The sequence below is a fragment of the Oncorhynchus keta genome, chromosome 23 (genome assembly GCF_023373465.1).
Source record: "Oncorhynchus keta strain PuntledgeMale-10-30-2019 chromosome 23, Oket_V2, whole genome shotgun sequence".
In the NCBI taxonomy this organism is placed as follows: domain Eukaryota; kingdom Metazoa; phylum Chordata; class Actinopteri; order Salmoniformes; family Salmonidae; genus Oncorhynchus; species Oncorhynchus keta.
This window is the reverse complement of record NC_068443.1, coordinates 47,492,945-47,513,831: the sequence shown is the minus strand read 5'-3', so window position 1 is coordinate 47,513,831 and position 20,887 is coordinate 47,492,945. Positions and strand designations below refer to the sequence as shown.

Here is a 20,887-nt window from a genome sequence, read left to right as displayed (position 1 = left end):
CAAAGTTTACAGCTAACTTTTGAGATATTTTGTAGTGACGTTGCTCAAGTTGGAAGCTGTGTTTTTCTGGATCAAACGCGCCAAATAAATGGACCTTTTGGATATATATCGATGGAATTAACCAAACAAAATGACCATTTTGTGATGTTTATGGGACATATTTGAGTGCCAACAAAAGAAGTTCGTCAAGGGTAAGGCATGATTTCTATTTTATTTCTCTGTTTTGTGTCGCTCCTGCAGGGTTGAAATATGCTACGCTCTCTTTGTTTACTGTTTTGCTATCTTCAGATAATAGCATTTTATGCTTTCGCCGAAAAGCCTTTTTGAAATCTGACATGTTGGCTGATTTTAACAGGAAGCCAGTGTAAAGAGGCTAGCACTGGAGTAATATGATCAAATGTTTTGGTTCTAGTCAAGATTCTAGCAGCCGTGTTTTAACACTAACTGAAGTGTATGTATTGCTTTATCCGGGTAGCTGGAAAGTAGAGCATTGCAGTAGTCTAACCGGTGGCTAGAATCTTGACTAGAACCAAAACAAAAGCATGGATACATTTTTCGGCATAATTTTTGGACCGAAAGTTTCTGATTTTTGCAATGTTACGTACCTGGAAAAAAGCTATCCTTGAAACAGTCTTGATATGTTCGTCAAAAGAGAGATCAGGGTCCAGAATAATGCTGAGGTCCTTCACAGTTGTATTTGAGACGACTGTACAACCACCAACATTAATTGTCAGATTCAACAGAAGATCTCTTTGTTTCTTGGGACCTGGAACTAACATCTCTGTTTTGTCCGAGTTTAAAAGTAGAAAGTTTGCAGCCATCCACTTCCTTATGTCTGAAACACAGGCTTCCAGGGAGGGCAATTTTGGGGCTTCACCATGTTTCATCAAAATGTACAGCTGTGGGTCGTCCGCATAGCAGTGAAAGTTAACATTATGAATGACATCCGAATGACATCACCAAGAGGTAAAATATATAGTGAAAACAATAGTGGTCCTAAAATGGAGCCTTGAGGAACACCAAAATTTACAGTTGATTTGTCAGAGGACAAACCACCCGCACAGACAAACTGATATCTTTCTGACAGAAAAGATCTAAACCAGACTAGAACTTGTCTGTGTAGACCAAATTTGTTTTTTATTTCACCAGGTAGGCTAGTTGAGAACAAGTTCTCATTTGCAACTGCGGCCTGGCCAAGATAAGTGTGAACAGACAACAACACAGAGTTACACATGAAGTAAACAATAAACAAGTCAATAACATAGTAGAAAAAATAGAATCTATATACATTGTGTGCAAAAGGCATGAGGAGGTAGGCAATAAATAGGCTATAGGAGTGAATCATTACAATTTAGCAGATTAACACTGGAGTGATATGATCAGATGAACATGTGCAGGTAGAGATACTGGTGCAAAAGAGCAGTAAAGTAAATAAAATAAAAACAGTATGGGGATGAGGTAGGTAAGTGGGGTGGGCTAAATACCGATGGACTATGTACAGTTGCCGATCTCTCCAACAGACTGTGGGGATGGATGGTATGAAAAGCAGCACTAAGGTCTAAGAGATGCAAAGCCTCAGTCTGACATCATTAAAAGGTCATTTACCACCTTCACAAGTGCAGTCTCAGTGCTATGATGGGGTCTAAAACCAGACTGAAGCGTTTCGTATACATTGTTTGTTTTCAGGAAGGCAATGAGTTGCTGCGCAACAGGTTTTTCTAAATGTTTTGAGAGGAATGGGAGATTCTATACAGGCCAATAGTTTTCTATATTTTCTGGGTCAAGGTTTGGCTTTTTCAAGAGAGGCTTTATTAATGCCACTTTTAGTGAGATTGGTACACATCCGGTGGATAGAGAGCTGTTTATTTGGTTCAACACAGGAAGGCCCTGCCCAGGAAGTAGCTATTTCAGTAGTTTAGTTGGAATAGGGTCCAGTATTCAGTTTGAAGGTTTAGAGGCCTTGATTATTTTCATCAATGTGTCAAGAGATATAGTATTAAAAAAAACTTGAATGTCTCCCTTGATCCTCGGTCCTGGCAGAGTTGTTCAGACTCAGGACAACTGAGTTTTGGAGGAATAAGCCGATTTAAAGAGGAGGCCGTAATTTGCTTTCTAATGATCTTTTCCTCAAAGAAGTTCATAAATGTATCACTGCTGAAGTGAAAGCCATCCTCTCTTGGGGAATGCTGCTTTTTAGTTAGCTTTGCGACAGTATCGAAAATACATTTGGGATTGTTCTTATTTTCCTCAATTAAGTTGGAAAAATAGGATGATTGAACAGCAGTGAGGGCTCTTCGATACTGCACGGTACTGTCTTTCCAAGCTAGTCGGAAGACTTCCAGTTTGGTGTAGCGCCATTTCCGTTCCAATTTTCTGGAAGCTTGCTTCAGAGCTCGGGTATTTTCTGTAAACCAGGGAGCTAGTTTCTTATGACACATTTATTTTTATTTTTAGGGGTGCGACTGCGTCTAGGGTATTGAGCAAGGTTAAATTGAGTTCCTCAGGTGGTTAACTGATTTTTGTACTCTGACGTCCTTGGGTAAGTGGATGGAGTCTGGAAGGGCATCTAGGAATCTTTGGGTTGTCGAGCATTTATAACACAGCTTTTGATGATCCTTGATTGTGGTCTGAGCAGATTATTTGATGCTATTGCAAACGTAAAAAATTGGTGGTCTGATAGTCCAGGATTATGAGGAAAAACATTAAGATCCACAACATTTATTTCACGGGACAAAACTAGGCCCAGAGTATTACTGTGGCAGTGAGTTAGTCCGGAGACATGTTGGACAAAACCCACGAGTCAAAGATGGCTTCGAAAGCCTTTTGGAGTGGGTCTGTGGACTTTTCCATGTGAATATTGAAGTCACCAAAAATGTGAATATTACCTGCCATGACTACAAGGTCCGATAGGAATTCAGGGAAATGAGTGAGGAATGCTGTATACGGCCCAGGAGGCCTGTAAACAGTAGCTATAAAAAGTGATTGAGTAGGCTGCATAGATTGCATGACAAGAAGCTCAAAAGATGAAAACCATTATTTTTTGGGGTGAATTAAAAACTTGATATTGTCAATGTTAACAACACCTCCGCCTTTGCGGGATGCGCGGGGGATATGGTCACTAGTGTAACCAGGAGGTGAGGCCTCATTTAACACAGTAAATTCATTGGGCGTAAGCCATGTTTCAGTCAGGCCAATCACATCAAGATTATGACCAGTGATTAGTTCATTGACTATAATTGCCTTTGAAGTAAGGGATCTAACATTAAGTAGCCCTATTTTGAGATGTGAGGTATCATGATCTCTTTCAATAATGACAGGAATGGAGGTGGTCTTTATCCTAGTGAGTTTGCTAAAGCGAACACCGCCATGTTTAGTTTTGCCCAACCTAGATCGAGGCACAGATACGGTCTCAATGGGGATAGCTGAGCTGACTACACTGACTGTGCTTGTGGCAGGCTCCACTAAGCTGGAAGGCTGGCTAACAGCCTGCTGCCTGGCCTGCACCCTATTTCATTGTGGAGCTAGAGGAGTTAGAGCCCTGTCTATGTTCGTAGATAAGAGGAGAGCACCCCTCCAGCTTGGATGGAGTCCTTTACTCCTCAACAGGCCAGGCTTGGTCCTGTTTGTGGGTGAGTCCCAGAAAGAGGGCCAATTATCGACATATTCTATCTTTTGGGAGGGGCAGAAAACAGTTTTCAACCAGTGATTCAATTTTGAGACTCTGCTTTAGAGCTCATCACTCCCCCTCACTGGGTGGAGGCCAGAGACAATTACTCAATGCCTTCACATCTTTCTAGCTGATTTACACGCTGAAGCTATGTTGCGCTTGGTGACCTCTGACTGTTTCATCCTAACATCGTTGGTGCCGACGTGGATAACAATATCCCTATACTCTCTACACTCGACAGTTTTAGCTTTAGCATGCACCATCTTCAGATTAGCCTTAACGTCGGTAGCCCTGCCCCCTGGTAAACAGTGTATGATCGCTGGATGATTAGTTTTAAGTCTATTACTGCGGGTAATGGAGTTGCCAATGACTAGGGTCATGTGAATGAAATGCTATAACCATCCCACAGCTACAACTAGCTAAGTGGATGGGTCTCTATTGTCTAGACATGTACACATGTTCATGAAATACAATAGATGACCGTAATCACACCCAGACACACTTGTCTAAATAGATGGGTCATGTGAAGGAAATGCTATAACCCCAGCTTGCTATGTGGATGGGTCTCTACAGAAAGTGCAAACGGTACAGCCAAATGGGCACTTGCATAGTAGCAATATCAGAAATAGTGTCAATATAAATAAATATAAAAAGTGTCAATGCGAGTAGAGAAATAACAAAATAATATACACTATGTACTAGAACGACATCAATAACCATATCAGTGATACTGGTGATAGATGAGGTAGTTCTATGTAGTTAGACAGTATGTAGAAGAACAATATCAATAACCATATCAGTGATACCGGTGATAGATGAGGTAGTTCTATGTAGTTAGACAGTATGTAGAAGAACAATATCAATAACCATATCAGTGATACCGGTGATAGATGAGGTCGTTATATATATATTGAGCTCCGAGACAGGATTGTGTCCAGGCACAGATCTGGGGGAAGGATGCCAAAAAATGTCTGCAGCATTGAAGGTCCCAAGTAACACATTTTTTTAAAAAGAAGTTTAGAACCTCTAAGACTCTTGCTAGAGCTCAGGGAAGTGACCAAGAACCCTATGGCCCCTCTAGACAGAGCTCCAGAGTTCCTCTGTGGAGATGTGAGATCCTTCCAGAAGGACAACCATCTCTGCAGCACTCCACCAATCAGGCCTTTATGATAGAGTGGCCAGACAGAAGCCACTCCTCAGTAAAAGGCACTTGACAGCTCACTTGGAGTTTGCCAAAAGTCACCTAAAGGACTCTGACCATGAGAAACAAGATTGTCTGGTCTGATGAAACCAAGATTGAACTCTTTGACCTGAATGCCAAGCGTCACGTCTGGCGGAAACCTAGCACCATGGTGGTGGCAGCATCATGCTGTGGGGATATTTTTCAGTGGCAGGGGCTGGGAGACTAGTCAGGATTGAGGGAAAGATGAACCAAGCAAAGTACAGAGAGATCCTTGATGAAGCCTTCTCCCAGAGCGCTCAGGACAGACTGGGGTGAAGGTTAACAAACAGGACAACGACCCTGAGCACACAGCCAATACAACACAGGGGTGGCTTTGGGACAAGTCTCAATGTCCCCCAACTCACCGTCCCTCTGCTCTCCCTCCCTCAACTGAGAAAAGGGGACAGTCTCCCGGCGGATGGTCATTCTGACGGGAGGGAGGGAGCAGCGGTAAGGCTGCCTCTCCCGCAACTCACCGTCACTCTGCTCTCCCTCCCTCCGCTGAGAAAAGGGGACAGTCTGCCAGCGGATGGTCATTCTGACAAGGGAGGGAGCAGCGGTAAGGCTGCCTCTCCCGCAGTGCCTGGACTTGAACCCAATCTAACAACTCTGGAGAGACCTGAAAATGGCTGTGCATAACCGCCACAGCCCTACAAGGGCCGGCACATTTGAAACGAATGACTGAGGCGACAGGTGCAACACATCCTGACCAACGAGGATGACTCCAATTCGTGCACGTCCACACCCAAATAGAGACAAAATTGAAAACAAAAACCAAAGCCCGTGACAAGACTAAGACCTCATGGTGTTCCAGGTCATCTTTATTGCGGTTGTGCTGCTTATCTCAGAATGATGCAATATCATATTAATATGGCCACTGACATAATTAAACACATGACAAGGTGTTGACATCTGACAATGCTGTTGCAATAGAGTACCACAGTAGGTGTCATAATACCCATAAAACCTAGCAGCCAAACAAGGAAATGTTTCCAATAGTTTTTCCATCATTAATTTTTCCCATATGGGATTTTTTGAAACACTTAAAATAAGGCCTATGTTTCGTATAGGCTTACCGTGGCGTGCATTCAGAAAGTATTCAGACCCCTGGACTTTTTCAACATTTTGTTACGTTACAGCCTTATTATAAAATGGATTAAATTATTTTTCCCCCTCAATCTACACACAATTCCCCATAATGACAAAGCAAAAACAGGTTATTTATTGTATAAATGTTTGCAAATGTATCAGCCTAAATAACAGTTAAATATTTAATTATGGAGAATTAATCTGCTACATGTGTCAAGTCTCAAATTCAGACATAAACAAATGCACGTGGCACATAATTAGGCACACCTCTCCATTCTATTGCGCAAACTACAAACATATTTCAGTGTGTGTCTGGATAGTACTTCACTTTGGAGTCTAGAGCCTTTCTGGCTCGGTCAAACTGTCTATCTGATGGTCTAATTATACCAGTGGTCACCAACCTCAAGATCACTTTCTGAGTCAAGCTGAGACCTACCCCTCCAATTTTTTAAAAACGTGACATAAAAACTTGCATAGACTGTAAGCCTATGCAACATGAATCAATTAAAAACAGTTCTGTAGCAATGAAATTTGTGCAGTTGGCTTTTGGCCCAATATATATATATATATATATATATTTTTACTGGACTGATGGCATGCGTCTGATGGTCATTCTGACGGGAGGGAGGGAGCAGCGGCGTGGCTACTCACCGTCCCTCTGCTCTCCCTCCCTCCGCTGAGAAAAGGGGACAGTCTCCCAGCTGATGGTCATTCTGACGGGAGGGAGGGAGCAGCGGTAAGGCTGCCTCTCCCCAAACTCACCGTCCCTCTGCTCTCCCTCCCTCCGCTGAGAAAAGGGGACAGTCTCCCAGCTGATGGTCATTCTGACGGGAGGGAGCAGCGGTAAGGCTGCCTCTCACCCAATTCACCGTCCCTCTGCTCTCCCTCCCTCCGCTGAGAAAAGGGGACAGTCTCCCAGCTGATGGTCATTGTGACGGGAGGGAGGGAGCAGCGGTAAGGCTGCCTCTCACCCAATTCACCGTCCCTCTGCTCTCCCTCCCTCCGCTGAGAAAAGGGGACAGTCTCCCAGCTGATGGTCATTGTGACGGGAGGGAGGGAGCAGCGGTAAGGCTGCCTCTCACCCAACTCACCGTCCCTCTGCTCTCCCTCCCTCCGCTGAGAAAAGGGGACAGTCTCCCAGCGGATGGTCATTGTGACGGGAGGGAGGGAGCAGCGGTAAGGCTGCCTCTCACCCAACTCACCGTCCCTCTGCTCTCCCTCCCTCCGCTGAGAAAAGGGGACAGTCTCCCAGCTGATGGTCATTGTGACGGGAGGGAGGGAGCAGCGGTAAGGCTGCCTCTCCCCCAACTCACCGTCCCTCTGCTCTCCCTCCCTCCGCTGAGAAAAGGGGACAGTATCCCAGCGGATGGCGAAACACATCACTGCATTATTTCTGCTTCATGCACCAATTCATTTTGTTGAGCGGAGGAAGTGAAAAAATTCCTTTATATTAAAAAGACACAAGCCGCTGATAATAAAAAGTTTATCAGAACACGTCGCTTATAAAACTTTGAACGAAGTGTTGACAGTGCTGAATAACAACTTAAACAACTTTTCCTTCCTGGCACTAGGGCTGCTGAATCAAGTGTACCTACTGTGAAAGTGTGAAACCAAATAAAAAAAAATAGGGATGCAAGGCTTTATCGTTGTTGTTTTTTTAATGTGAAATGTTTGATCAACAAGGAAGGCCTAGTTGATCGCTCTCGACCAGTTGGTGACCACTGCCCTGCACCCTCTAATTTTCACTCCCTCAGCTTTGTGACAAATGGAGGGCCGATGGAAAGGGGGTGATTTGAGATTCAGCTCCAGCCAGTAGGATTCCTTTCAGAACCCATTTTAAAATCCCACCTCTTTTGTTTTGGTTTTCAGTGGCTCATTTGTTAGTTCCCCTTTTCTGTTGAGCGACAGTTGTTGGTTTATTTTGGGGGAACGTAACAGACTGATTAAGTCCTAACCCAAACTTTTCCCCCAAGTCACATTTGAACAATAACTCAGTCTTGTCTCTCACATCAGCAAAGCATGGTGATTTTTATCTACATTTTCTTCTGAGAGATACATTCTCCACCTGCAAGATATTCTCCCTTTTCCGTGACTCACACGCACACACACCTCTTAGTCATGTTTGACATATCCATTTCCCCATGCAGCTATTCAGAGTGCAAACAACCGTTGTCAGTGGGCATATTGATAGCTATGGAAACACAATGCAATTGCTTTGATGAGAGAGAGGGGTGCTTTGCAAAGCCTCAGCGAGTGTCAAGTGAGACCTTGAATATTTCCCAAATGGCACCCTATTCCCTACTTAGTGCACTACTTTTGTCCAGAGAAAAGCAGTGCTATGGGTTCTGGTCAAAGGGAGTGCGCTATGTAGGGAATATGGTGCCATTTGGGATGCAGATATTTCTATAGCGAGAGCCGGTAATTGATTGCCGTCATTTTGGGCTCACATGCTGACCACAACGCTTGCGTTGCAAAATAAATGAACAATACATGTTATTCAATCATTGCACCCACACTGCTAGCGCACCTCAGCGAGCGTTTGTGTGGCCAGGCGCTAAAATAGAAATTGGTTCTATTTGTGATACTCAATGCGCTGCAAGTCCGGCCTTTCCCATCTCCTCATTGGTTTTTAAGAGCATATACCCATATGCCATGTCCTCTTTGGTGTTTAGGAGCATATACCCACGTGGGTGATTGAAAGATGAACTGATGTCCACACTCCAGTTGTTGTAGTAATGCACAGTAAAGTTGGTTGCCAACCTCCATATAAAGTCCAAATAAGTAAAAAGAAGCCTGAAGAAGGAGGAGAGATGACAAAACGGTAAACCAAATTCCTTTCTCATGTGGATTGTCAGAGTAGTGGACCTTGTGCATTTCACATAAAATAACAACCCAATGTTAATAACCCAGGACAAATTAGCGAGTAACAGCAAGCTAGCTAGCTAAATTGCCATAAATGTTTAATGCTTTTTGACCTTAATCCAAATAAATTGGTTCAGAGTTTTTGATATTTCAGGAAACCACACAATAAAAACAGGACCATCAGGAAACCACACAATAGAAGACCATCAGGAAACCACACAATAGAAGACCATCAGGAAACCACACAATAGAAGACCATCAGGAAACCACACAATAGAAGACAGGACCATCAGGAAACCACACAATAGTATGACGGGACCATCAGGAAACCACACAATAGATGACAGGACCATCAGGAAACCACACAATAGAAGACAGGACCATCAGGAAACCACACAATAGAAGACCATCAGGAACCACACAGTAGAAGACAGGACCATCAGGAAACCACACAATAGAAGACAGGACCATCAGGAAACCACACAATAGTAGACAGGACCATCAGGAAACCACACAATAGAAGACCGGACCATCAGGAAACCACACAATAGAAGACCATCAGGAAACCACACAATAGAAGACCATCAGGAAACCACACAATAGAAGAAGACCATCAGGAAACCACACAATAGAAGACAGGACCATCAGGAAACCACACAATAGAAGACAGGACCATCAGGAAACCACACAATAGAAGACAGGACCATCAGGAAACCACACAATAGAAGACAGGACCATCAGGAAACCACACAATAGTAGACGGGACCATCAGGAAACCACACAATAGTAGACAGGACCATCAGGAAACCACACAATAGAAGACAGGACCATCAGGAAACCACACAATAGAAGACCATCAGGAAACCACACAATAGTAGACGGGACCATCAGGAAACCACACAATAGTAGACAGGACCATCAGGAAACCACACAATAGAAGACAGGACCATCAGGAAACCACACAATAGAAGACCATCAGGAAACCACACAATAGTAGACGGGACCATCAGGAAACCACACAATAGAAGACAGGACCATCAGGAAACCACACAATAGTAGACAGGACCATCAGGAAACCACACAATAGAAGACAGGACCATCAGGAAACCACACAATAGTATGACGGGACCATCAGGAAACCCACAATAGTAGACCATCAGGAAACCACACAATAGAAGACCATCAGGAAACCACACAATAGAAGACCATCAGGAAACCACACAATAGAAGACAGGACCATCAGGAAACCACACAATAGAAGACAGGACCATCAGGAAACCACACAATAGAAGACCATCAGGAAACCACACAATAGAAGACAGGACCATCAGGAAACCACACAATAGTATGACAGGACCATCAGGAAACCACACAATAGTATGACAGGACCATCAGGAAACCACACAATAGTATGACGGGACCATCGGGAAACCACACAATAGAAGACCATCAGGAAACCACACAAAGAAGACGGGACCATCAGGAAACCACACAATAGAAGACAGGACCATCAGGAAACCACACAATAGAAGACCATCAGGAAACCACACAATAGAAGACCATCAGGAAACCACAATAGAAGACCATCAGGAAACCACACAATAGAAGACAGGACCATCAGGAACCACACAATAGAAGACCATCAGGAAACCACACAATAGAAGACCATCAGGAAACCACACAATAGAAGACCATCAGGAAACCACACAAAGAAGACGGGACCATCAGGAAACCACACAATAGAAGACAGGACCATCAGGTAACCACACAATAGAAGACGGGACCATCGGAAACCACACAATAGAAGACGGGACCATCAGGTAACCACACAATAGAAGACGGGACCATCAGGAAACCACACAATAGAAGACCATCAGGAAACCACACAATAGAAGACCATCAGGAAACCACACAATAGAAGACCATCAGGAAACCACACAATAGAAGACAGGACCATCAGGAAACCACACAATAGAAGACAAGACCATCAGGAAACCACACAATAGAAGACAGGACCATCAGGAAACCACACAATAGAAGACAGGACCATCAGGAAACCACACAATAGAAGACCATCAGGAAACCACACAATAGAAGACAGGACCATCAGGAAACCACACAATAGAAGACAGGACCATCAGGAAACCACACAATAGAAGACAGGACCATCAGGAAACCACACAATAGAAGACCATCAGGAAACCACACAATAGAAGACAGGACCATCAGGAAACCACACAATAGAAGACCATCAGGAAACCACACAATAGAAGACCATCAGGAAACCACACAATAGAAGACCATCAGGAAACCACACAATAGAAGACCATCAGGAAACCACACAATAGAAGACCGGACCATCAGGAAACCACACAATAGAAGACAGGACCATCAGGAAACCACACAATAGAAGACCATCAGGAAACCACACAATAGAAGACCATCAGGAAACCACACAATAGAAGACCATCAGGAAACCACACAATAGAAGACAGGACCATCAGGAAACCACACAATAGAAGACAGGACCATCAGGAAACCACACAATAGAAGACCATCAGGAAACCACACAATAGAAGACCATCAGGAAACCACACAATAGAAGACAGGACCATCAGGAAACCACACAATAGAAGACCACCAGGAAACCACACAATAGAAGACCATCAGGAAACCACACAATAGAAGACCATCAGGAAACCACACAATAGAAGACAGGACCATCAGGAAACCACACAATAGTAGACCATCAGGAAACCACACAATAGAAGACAGGACCATCAGGAAACCACACAATAGAAGACGGGACCATCAGGAAACCACACAATAGAAGACCATCAGGAAACCACACAATAGAAGACAGGACCATCAGGAACCCACACAATAGAAGACCATCAGGAAACCGCACAATAGAAGACAGGACCATCAGGAAACCACACAATAGAAGACCATCAGGAAACCACACAATAGAAGACCATCAGGAAACCACACAATAGAAGACAGGACCATCAGGAACCACACAATAGAAGACCATCAGGAAACCGCACAATAGAAGACAGGACCATCAGGAAACCACACAATAGAAGACCATCAGGAAACCACACAATAGAAGACCATCAGGAAACCACACAATAGAAGACCATCAGGAAACCACACAATAGAAGACAGGACCATCAGGAAACCACACAATAGAAGACAGGACCATCAGGAAACCACACAATAGAAGACCATCAGGAAACCACACAATAGAAGACAGGACCATCAGGAAACCACACAATAGAAGACAGGACCATCAGGAAACCACACAATAGTATGACGGGACCATCAGGAAACCACACAATAGAAGACAGGACCATCAGGAAACCACACAATAGAAGACAGGACCATCAGGAAACCACACAATAGAAGACCATCAGGAAACCACACAAGAAGACCATCAGAAACCACACAATAGAAGACAGGACCATCAGGAAACCACACAATAGAAGACGGACCATCAGGAAACCACACAATAGAAGACCATCAGGAAACCACACAATAGAAGACAGGACCATCAGGAAACCACACAATAGAAGACAGGACCATCAGGAAACCACACAATAGAAGACAGGACCATCAGGAAACCACACAATAGAAGACCATCAGGAAACCACACAATAGAAGACGGGACCATCAGGAAACCACACAATAGAAGACAGGACCATCAGGAAACCACACAATAGAAGACCATCAGGAAACCACACAATAGAAGACCATCAGGAAACCACACAATAGAAGACCATCAGGAAACCACACAATAGAAGACAGGACCATCAGGAAACCACACAATAGAAGACAGGACCATCAGGAAACCACACAATAGTAGACAGGACCATCAGGAAACCACACAATAGAAGACCGGACCATCAGGAAACCACACAATAGAAGACCATCAGGAAACCACACAATAGAAGACCATCAGGAAACCACACAATAGAAGACCATCAGGAAACCACACAATAGAAGACCATCAGGAAACCACACAATAGAAGACAGGACCATCAGGAAACCACACAATAGAAGACCATCAGGAAACCACACAATAGAAGACCATCAGGAAACCACACAATAGAAGACCATCAGGAAACCACACAATAGAAGACAGGACCATCAGGAAACCACACAATAGAAGACAGGACCATCAGGAAACCACACAATAGTAGACGGGACCATCAGGAAACCACACAATAGTAGACAGGACCATCAGGAAACCACACAATAGAAGACGGGACCATCAGGAAACCACACAATAGAAGACCATCAGGAAACCACACAATAGAAGACCATCAGGAAACCACACAATAGAAGACCATCAGGAAACCACACAATAGAAGACAGGACCATCAGGAAACCACACAATAGAAGACAGGACCATCAGGAAACCACACAATAGAAGACAGGACCATCAGGAAACCACACAATAGAAGACAGGACCATCAGGAAACCACACAATAGAAGACAGGACCATCAGGAAACCACACAATAGTATGACAGGACCATCAGGAAACCACACAATAGTATGACAGGACCATCAGGAAACCACACAATAGTATGACAGGACCATCAGGAAACCACACAATAGAAGACCATCAGGAAACCACACAATAGAAGACCATCAGGAAACCACACAATAGAAGACAGGACCATCAGGAAACCACACAATAGAAGACCATCAGGAAACCACACAATAGAAGACCATCAGGAAACCACACAATAGAAGACAGGACCATCAGGAAACCACACAATAGAAGACAGGACCATCAGGAAACCACACAATAGAAGACCATCAGGAAACCACACAATAGAAGACAGGACCATCAGGAAACCACACAATAGAAGACAGGACCATCAGGAAACCACACAATAGAAGACCATCAGGAAACCACACAATAGAAGACAGGACCATCAGGAAACCACACAATAGAAGACCATCAGGAAACCACACAATAGAAGACCATCAGGAAACCACACAATAGAAGACCATCAGGAAACCACACAATAGAAGACCATCAGGAAACCACACAATAGAAAGACCATCAGGACCATAGAAGACCGGACCATCAGGTAACCACACAATAGAAGACAGGACCATCAGGAAACCACACAATAGAAGACCATCAGGAAACCACACAATAGAAGACCATCAGGAAACCACACAATAGAAGACCATCAGGAAACCACACAATAGAAGACAGGACCATCATGAAACCACACAATAGAAGACAGGACCATCAGGAAACCACACAATAGAAGACAGGACCATCAGGAAACCACACAATAGAAGACAGGACCATCAGGAAACCACACAATAGAAGACCATCAGGAAACCACACAATAGAAGACAGGACCATCAGGAAACCACACAATAGAAGACAGGACCATCAGGAAACCACACAATAGAAGACAGGACCATCAGGAAACCACACAATAGAAGACCATCAGGAAACCACACAATAGAAGACAGGACCATCAGGAAACCACACAATAGTAGACAGGACCATCAGGAAACCACACAATAGAAGACAGGACCATCAGGAAACCACACAATAGTAGACAGGACCATCAGGAAACCACACAATAGAAGACAGGACCATCAGGAAACCACACAATAGAAGACCATCAGGAAACCACACAATAGAAGACAGGACCATCAGGAAACCACACAATAGAAGACCATCAGGAAACCACACAATAGAAGACCATCAGGAAACCACACAATAGAAGACCATCAGGAAACCACACAATAGAAGACCATCAGGAAACCACACAATAGAAGACAGGACCATCAGGAAACCACACAATAGAAGACAGGACCATCAGGAAACCACACAATAGAAGACAGGACCATCAGGAAACCACACAATAGAAGACCATCAGGAAACCACACAATAGAAGACCATCAGGAAACCACACAATAGAAGACCATCAGGAAACCACACAATAGAAGACAGGACCATCAGGAAACCACACAATAGAAGACAGGACCATCAGGAAACCACACAATAGAAGACGGGACCATCAGGAAACCACACAATAGAAGACCATCAGGAAACCACACAATAGAAGACCATCAGGAAACCACACAATAGAAGACAGGACCATCAGGAAACCACACAATAGAAGACAGGACCATCAGGAAACCACACAATAGAAGACCATCAGAAACCACACAATAGTAGACAGGACCATCAGGAACCACACAATAGAAGACAGGACCATCAGGAAACCACACAATAGAAGACAGGACCATCAGGAAACCACACAATAGAAGACAGGACCATCAGGAAACCACACAATAGAAGACCATCAGGAAACCACACAATATAAGACAGGACCATCAGGAAACCACACAATAGTATGACAGGACCATCAGGAAACCACACAATATAAGACAGGACCATCAGGAAACCACACAATAGTATGACAGGACCATCAGGAAACCACACAATAGATGACGGGACCATCGGGAAACCACACAATAGAAGACCATCAGGAAACCACACAATAGAAGACAGGACCATCAGGAAATCACACAATAGAAGACCATCAGGAAACCACACAATAGAAGACCATCAGGAAACCACACAATAGAAGACAGGACCATCAGGAAACCACACAATAGAAGACAGGACCATCAGGAAACCACACAATAGAAGACCATCAGGAAACCACACAATAGAAGACCATCAGGAAACCACACAATAGAAGACAGGACCATCAGGAAACCACACAATAGAAGACCATCAGGAAACCACACAATAGAAGACCATCAGGAAACCACACAATAGAAGACCATCAGGAAACCACACAATAGAAGACCATCAGGAAACCACACAATAGAAGACCATCAGGAAACCACACAATAGAAGACCATCAGGAAACCACACAATAGAAGACAGGACCATCAGGAAACCACACAATAGAAGAAGGACCATCAGGAAACCACACAATCAGAAAGACAGGACCATCAGGAAACCACACAATAGAAGACCATCAGGAAACCACACAATAGAAGACCAGAAACCACACAATAGAAGACAGGACCATCAGGAAACCACACAATAGAAGACAGGACCATCAGGAAACCACACAATAGAAGACCATCAGGAAACCACACAATAGAAGACCATCAGGAAACCACACAATAGAAGACAGGACCATCAGGAAACCACACAATAGAAGACAGGACCATCAGGAAACCACACAATAGTAGACAGGACCATCAGGAAACCACACAATAGAAGATCAGGACCATCAGAAGAAACCAGGAAACACAATAGAAGACCATCAGGAAACCACACAATAGAAGACAGGACCATCAGGAAACCACACAATAAACCAGGAAACACAATAGAAGACAGGACCATCAGGAAACCACACAATAGAAGACAGGACCATCAGGAAACCACACAATAGAAGACAGGACCATCAGGAAACCACACAATAGAAGACAGGACCATCAGGAAACCACACAATAGAAAGACCATCAGGAAACCACACAATAGAAGACCATCAGAAACCACACAATAGAAGACCATCAGGAAACCACACAATAGAAGACCATCAGGAAACCACACAATAGAAGACCATCAGGAAACCACACAATAGAAGACCATCAGACCAATAGAAGACAGGACCATCAAACCACACAATAGAAGACCATCAGGAAACCGCACAATAGAAGACAGGACCATCAGGAAACCACACAATAGAAGACCATCAGGAAACCACACAATAGAAGACCATCAGGAAACCACACAATAGAAGAAGACCATCAGGAAACCACACAATAGAAGACCATCAGGAAACACAATAGAAGACAGGACCATCAGGAAACCACACAATAGAAGACCATCAGGAAACCACACAATAGAAGACCATCAGGAAACCACACAATAGAAGAAGGACCATCAGGAAACCACAGAAGAAACCATCAGGAAACCACAATAGAAGACCATCAGGAAACCACACAATAGAAGAAGACCATCAGGAAACCACACAATAGAAGACCATCAGGAAACCATCAGAAGAAACCACAGGAAACCACACAATAGAAGACCATCAGGAAACCACACAATAGAAGACCATCAGGAAACCACACAATAGAAGACCATCAGGAAACCATCAATAGAAACCATCACAATAGAAGACCATCAGGAAACCACACAATAGAAGAAGGACCATCAGGAAACCACACAATAGAAGACCATCAGACCATCAGGAAACCACACAATAGAAGACCATCAGGAAACCACACAATAGAAGAAGACCATCAGAACCCACACAATAGAAACCATCAGGAAACAATAGAAGACCATCAGGAAACCACACAATAGAAGACCATGGAAGACCATCAGGAAACCACACAATAGAAGGAAACCACACAATAAAATAGCATTTGCTTAACACTCCCACGCTTTTGAAAAAGCATTACATTGAAGCTGGTTTACATGCCAAGAATGTGCAAAGCTGTCAAGGCAAAGGGTGGCTACTTGAGGAATCTCACATATAAAATATATTTGCTTAACACTTTTTTGGTTACGTTGTTGTACTGTTTTCAGTTGGTCACCAGAAATATAGTTTCATCTCTTGAAATAATTTACTGGACACCTGGAGATTACTATTCCCAACTACAAAAGACTACTCCTTTTTTTTCTCAAAGTAAGAAAAGCTATTCAAGAATTGACTACAGCAACCGCGGTGTCCTCTTCTTTGATGTTTACATACTATAGTTTACTATAGAATACTGCAGTACTTATTATAGAATTCTATTGTATATTGTACACTGTAGTATCCATCGATCATGTGTAGTATTTACTAATGAATGTTGTAATATACTGTTAAATGTCCGCAAAAACACTTCACTACAGTAAAACATTTTAATGTGCATATACCCTGCCCATTCCCCTCCTCCATAGATGAGAAACCTAAATGCATAGACCATACAGTATATTGTGTTACCTACAAGTTATAGAAAAGAATAGAACTATTTGTTCAAACCCCAGTCCTACCTCGCGACCTACCTACAGGTTATGGAAAATGTAGTATTTTTTTTTTGTATTTAGAGAGCCTCCATTTCTACGTCAATGATAATTATAAACAAAAACACCATAGTAAATACTACAGTATTGTACAGTCTGCAAAAACACTACGGGAAATACTACAGTATAGTACAGTCTGCAAAAAAACTACAGTATCAGCAAAAACACTACATTAATTACCATAGTGCATATACTACAGTTTTATTTTACTACAGTATTTATGCTATAGTTAACTGTAAATAATACATTATACTACAGTAAATATTAAAGTATTCACTTATGTTTTTGCCGACTAAGCTTAAACATTACACGAATACAGTAAAGGCCGCAAAAACTATACATTGAATACTGTAGTATTTATACCATAGTATACAGTACTATAGTATTTTTTTATGTGGGTAATACAGAGCAAATTAACTGTCAGGACTGCATATTAGGCAGCCTTTTATTGAATCTTCCCCGTAAATTGGTTAAGAATACCCAGAGGCATGATCACCCCAAGGTAGACTGGCAGAAAAAGGTGCTTCCACATTGCAGTGATATGTAAATGCCTCACCAAAGTGAGAGCAACAGGTTAGCGCAGGATGGAAAGTTGACCTTTTGATGTAGCCAACTCTGCCGTCATGCTCCAGAAATGTACATTGATAGTCAGTTAATCTGAGTTGATCAGTTTAGAAACTGTGTGTTATGTGTGTTATAGCAACCTTACACTGTGAGTATGAGTGCTACTGTCGGTCATCAACAGCTTATCAGATGATAATCAGTCTTATAGCCCTACATTTCTCTAATCAATAATGGTATAATTTGCCCCCTTTTTTTTCTCCACATAATGGATATTTTAAAAACTATTGCGTTTGTGTCCACAGTTTGTCACGATTCACTATGCTTCAGCGAGGGTACTGCTTTGTATTCCGTTCTCTCTGTGGCCTCTCAAGGGAATGTCACGCCAGACACCACACAAACCCAGAAGAATCCATTCAAGTCGAAAACCATGGTTACCATGCCAGCACTCTGCTAGGTTATTGGCTGTAGTTATGCAAGCATTGTATGCGAGAGAGGGAGAGAGAGTGCAACATCTGATGTTAATTTGGTTATTTGGAGAGGATTCAATACCATGTAGTCTAAATAGCGAGAATTGTTCTGACTTAAACTTCTGACTCTTGATGATCTAATTTATTACAGTGAGGATTGATTCGTTACAATATCTTGTACTGTAGGCTCGACCTTAATTTATGTGCTCTCTCATCTCCGTGATGAGAGACAATGCCTAAAGGTCAGTACGTCCTTACACGTCAAGAGGCCGAAATATAATAATAATAATATATGCCATTTAGCAGACGCTTTTATCCAAAGCGACTTAGTCATGTGTGCATACATTCTATGTATGGGTGGTCCCGGGAATCGAACCCACTACCCTGGCGTTACAAGCGCCATGCTCTACCAACTGAGCTACAGAAGGACTTTATCTCTCTCTACAGTATCCAGACAACTGACTCATTTATTTATTTTATTTAACTTGGCAAGTCGGTTAAGAACAAATTATTATTTACAATGACGGCCTACCCTGGCCAAACCCGGACGACGTTGGGCCAATTGTGCGCCGCTCTATGGGACTTCCAATCATGGCCGGTTGCGATTCAGCCTGGAATCGAACCAGGGTGTCTGTAGTGACGCCTCTAGAGATACCTCAAGACTGACCTCCTCCACCAGTCTTTACATTTGGCACTATGCATTGGGGCAGGTAAAGTTCTCCTGGCATGAGCTCAACTCATATTCTTCAGTTGGACTGCCAGATGGTGAAGCGTTATTCATCACTCTAGAGAACACGTTTCCACTGCTCCAGAGTCCAATGGCAGTGAGTTTTACACCACTCCAGCCAACGCTTGACATTGCGCATGGTGATCTTAGGTTTGCGTTTGGCTGTCCGGCCATGGAAACAAATTTCATGAAGCTCCTGACGAACAGTTCACGTGCTGACGTTGCTCCCAGAAGCAGTTTGCAACTTGGTAGTGAGTGTTGCAACCGAGGACAGACTATTATTACGTGCTACTCACGTCAGCACTCGCCGGTCCTGTTCGGTGAGCTTGTGTGGCCTACGACATTGCATCTGAGCCGTTGTTGCTCATAGAAGATTCCACTTCACAATAACAGTATTTACAGTTTACCGGGGGCAGCTCTAGCAGGGCAGACATTTGACGAACTGGCATCCTATGGAGGTGCCACGTTGAAAGTCACGGAGCTCTTCAGTAAGGCCATTCTACTGCCAATGTTTGTCTATGGAGATTGCATGGCGGTGAACAGATGTAGCTGAAATAGCCAAATCTACTAATTTGAAGGGGTGTCCACATACTTTTGCTTATATAGTGTATGTCATGTCAACTTCATCGGTTGAGTTGATATTGGAAAAGTTCACGTTTAGTTACAATGGTACTTACTAGACATCACACCTCATTTATTTAGCTAACGTGGTAATGGAGCAAACCAATGGATGCATCCAGTGTGAAGTGTGTGTCTAACTCGACGTCCAGTCAGGCAATAATCCTACCCATAGCAGAACGTGTGTTAAACAGAGTTAATTTTAGGTCTAGTGCCTTTGTGCTTCTTCCCTTGCGAGTGTTACTCGGGGTCTTGTGTGAATTGTGAGTTATGGGGGATTTGTGTCAAAACTCGAGTTAAGTCGATACCAAGGTATTATGTCAAATTTGGAAGTACAACTACAGTCTTCCTTCTTGACATTTGAGTCCAATCAACAGTTGAGCCCAGTGTGGCATATCATGCTATTTGCGTACAAGATGTGAAAATGGCAAGGTTAAAGTGCAACGCTTTTGAAATGTTCAATTCAATGACAAGTGCATTGAACTGAACACCTGTGAATCCTAAGTATACTGCATTTGACGAGGCTGCCATTTGACATTGTTTTAGTGGTCAACTCTTTGATTTCACGCTATATTTATGAGACAATCCCAT

The 20,887-nt window shown here is 43.2% G+C and overlaps 1 protein-coding gene across 1 annotated transcript in view; it reads left to right on the top strand.

Annotated features, from left to right (window-relative positions):
- kcnq3 (potassium voltage-gated channel, KQT-like subfamily, member 3) overlaps positions 1-20,887 on the top strand; it is a 160,294-nt gene that overhangs the window by 59,347 nt on the left and 80,060 nt on the right. The window lies entirely within an intron of this gene.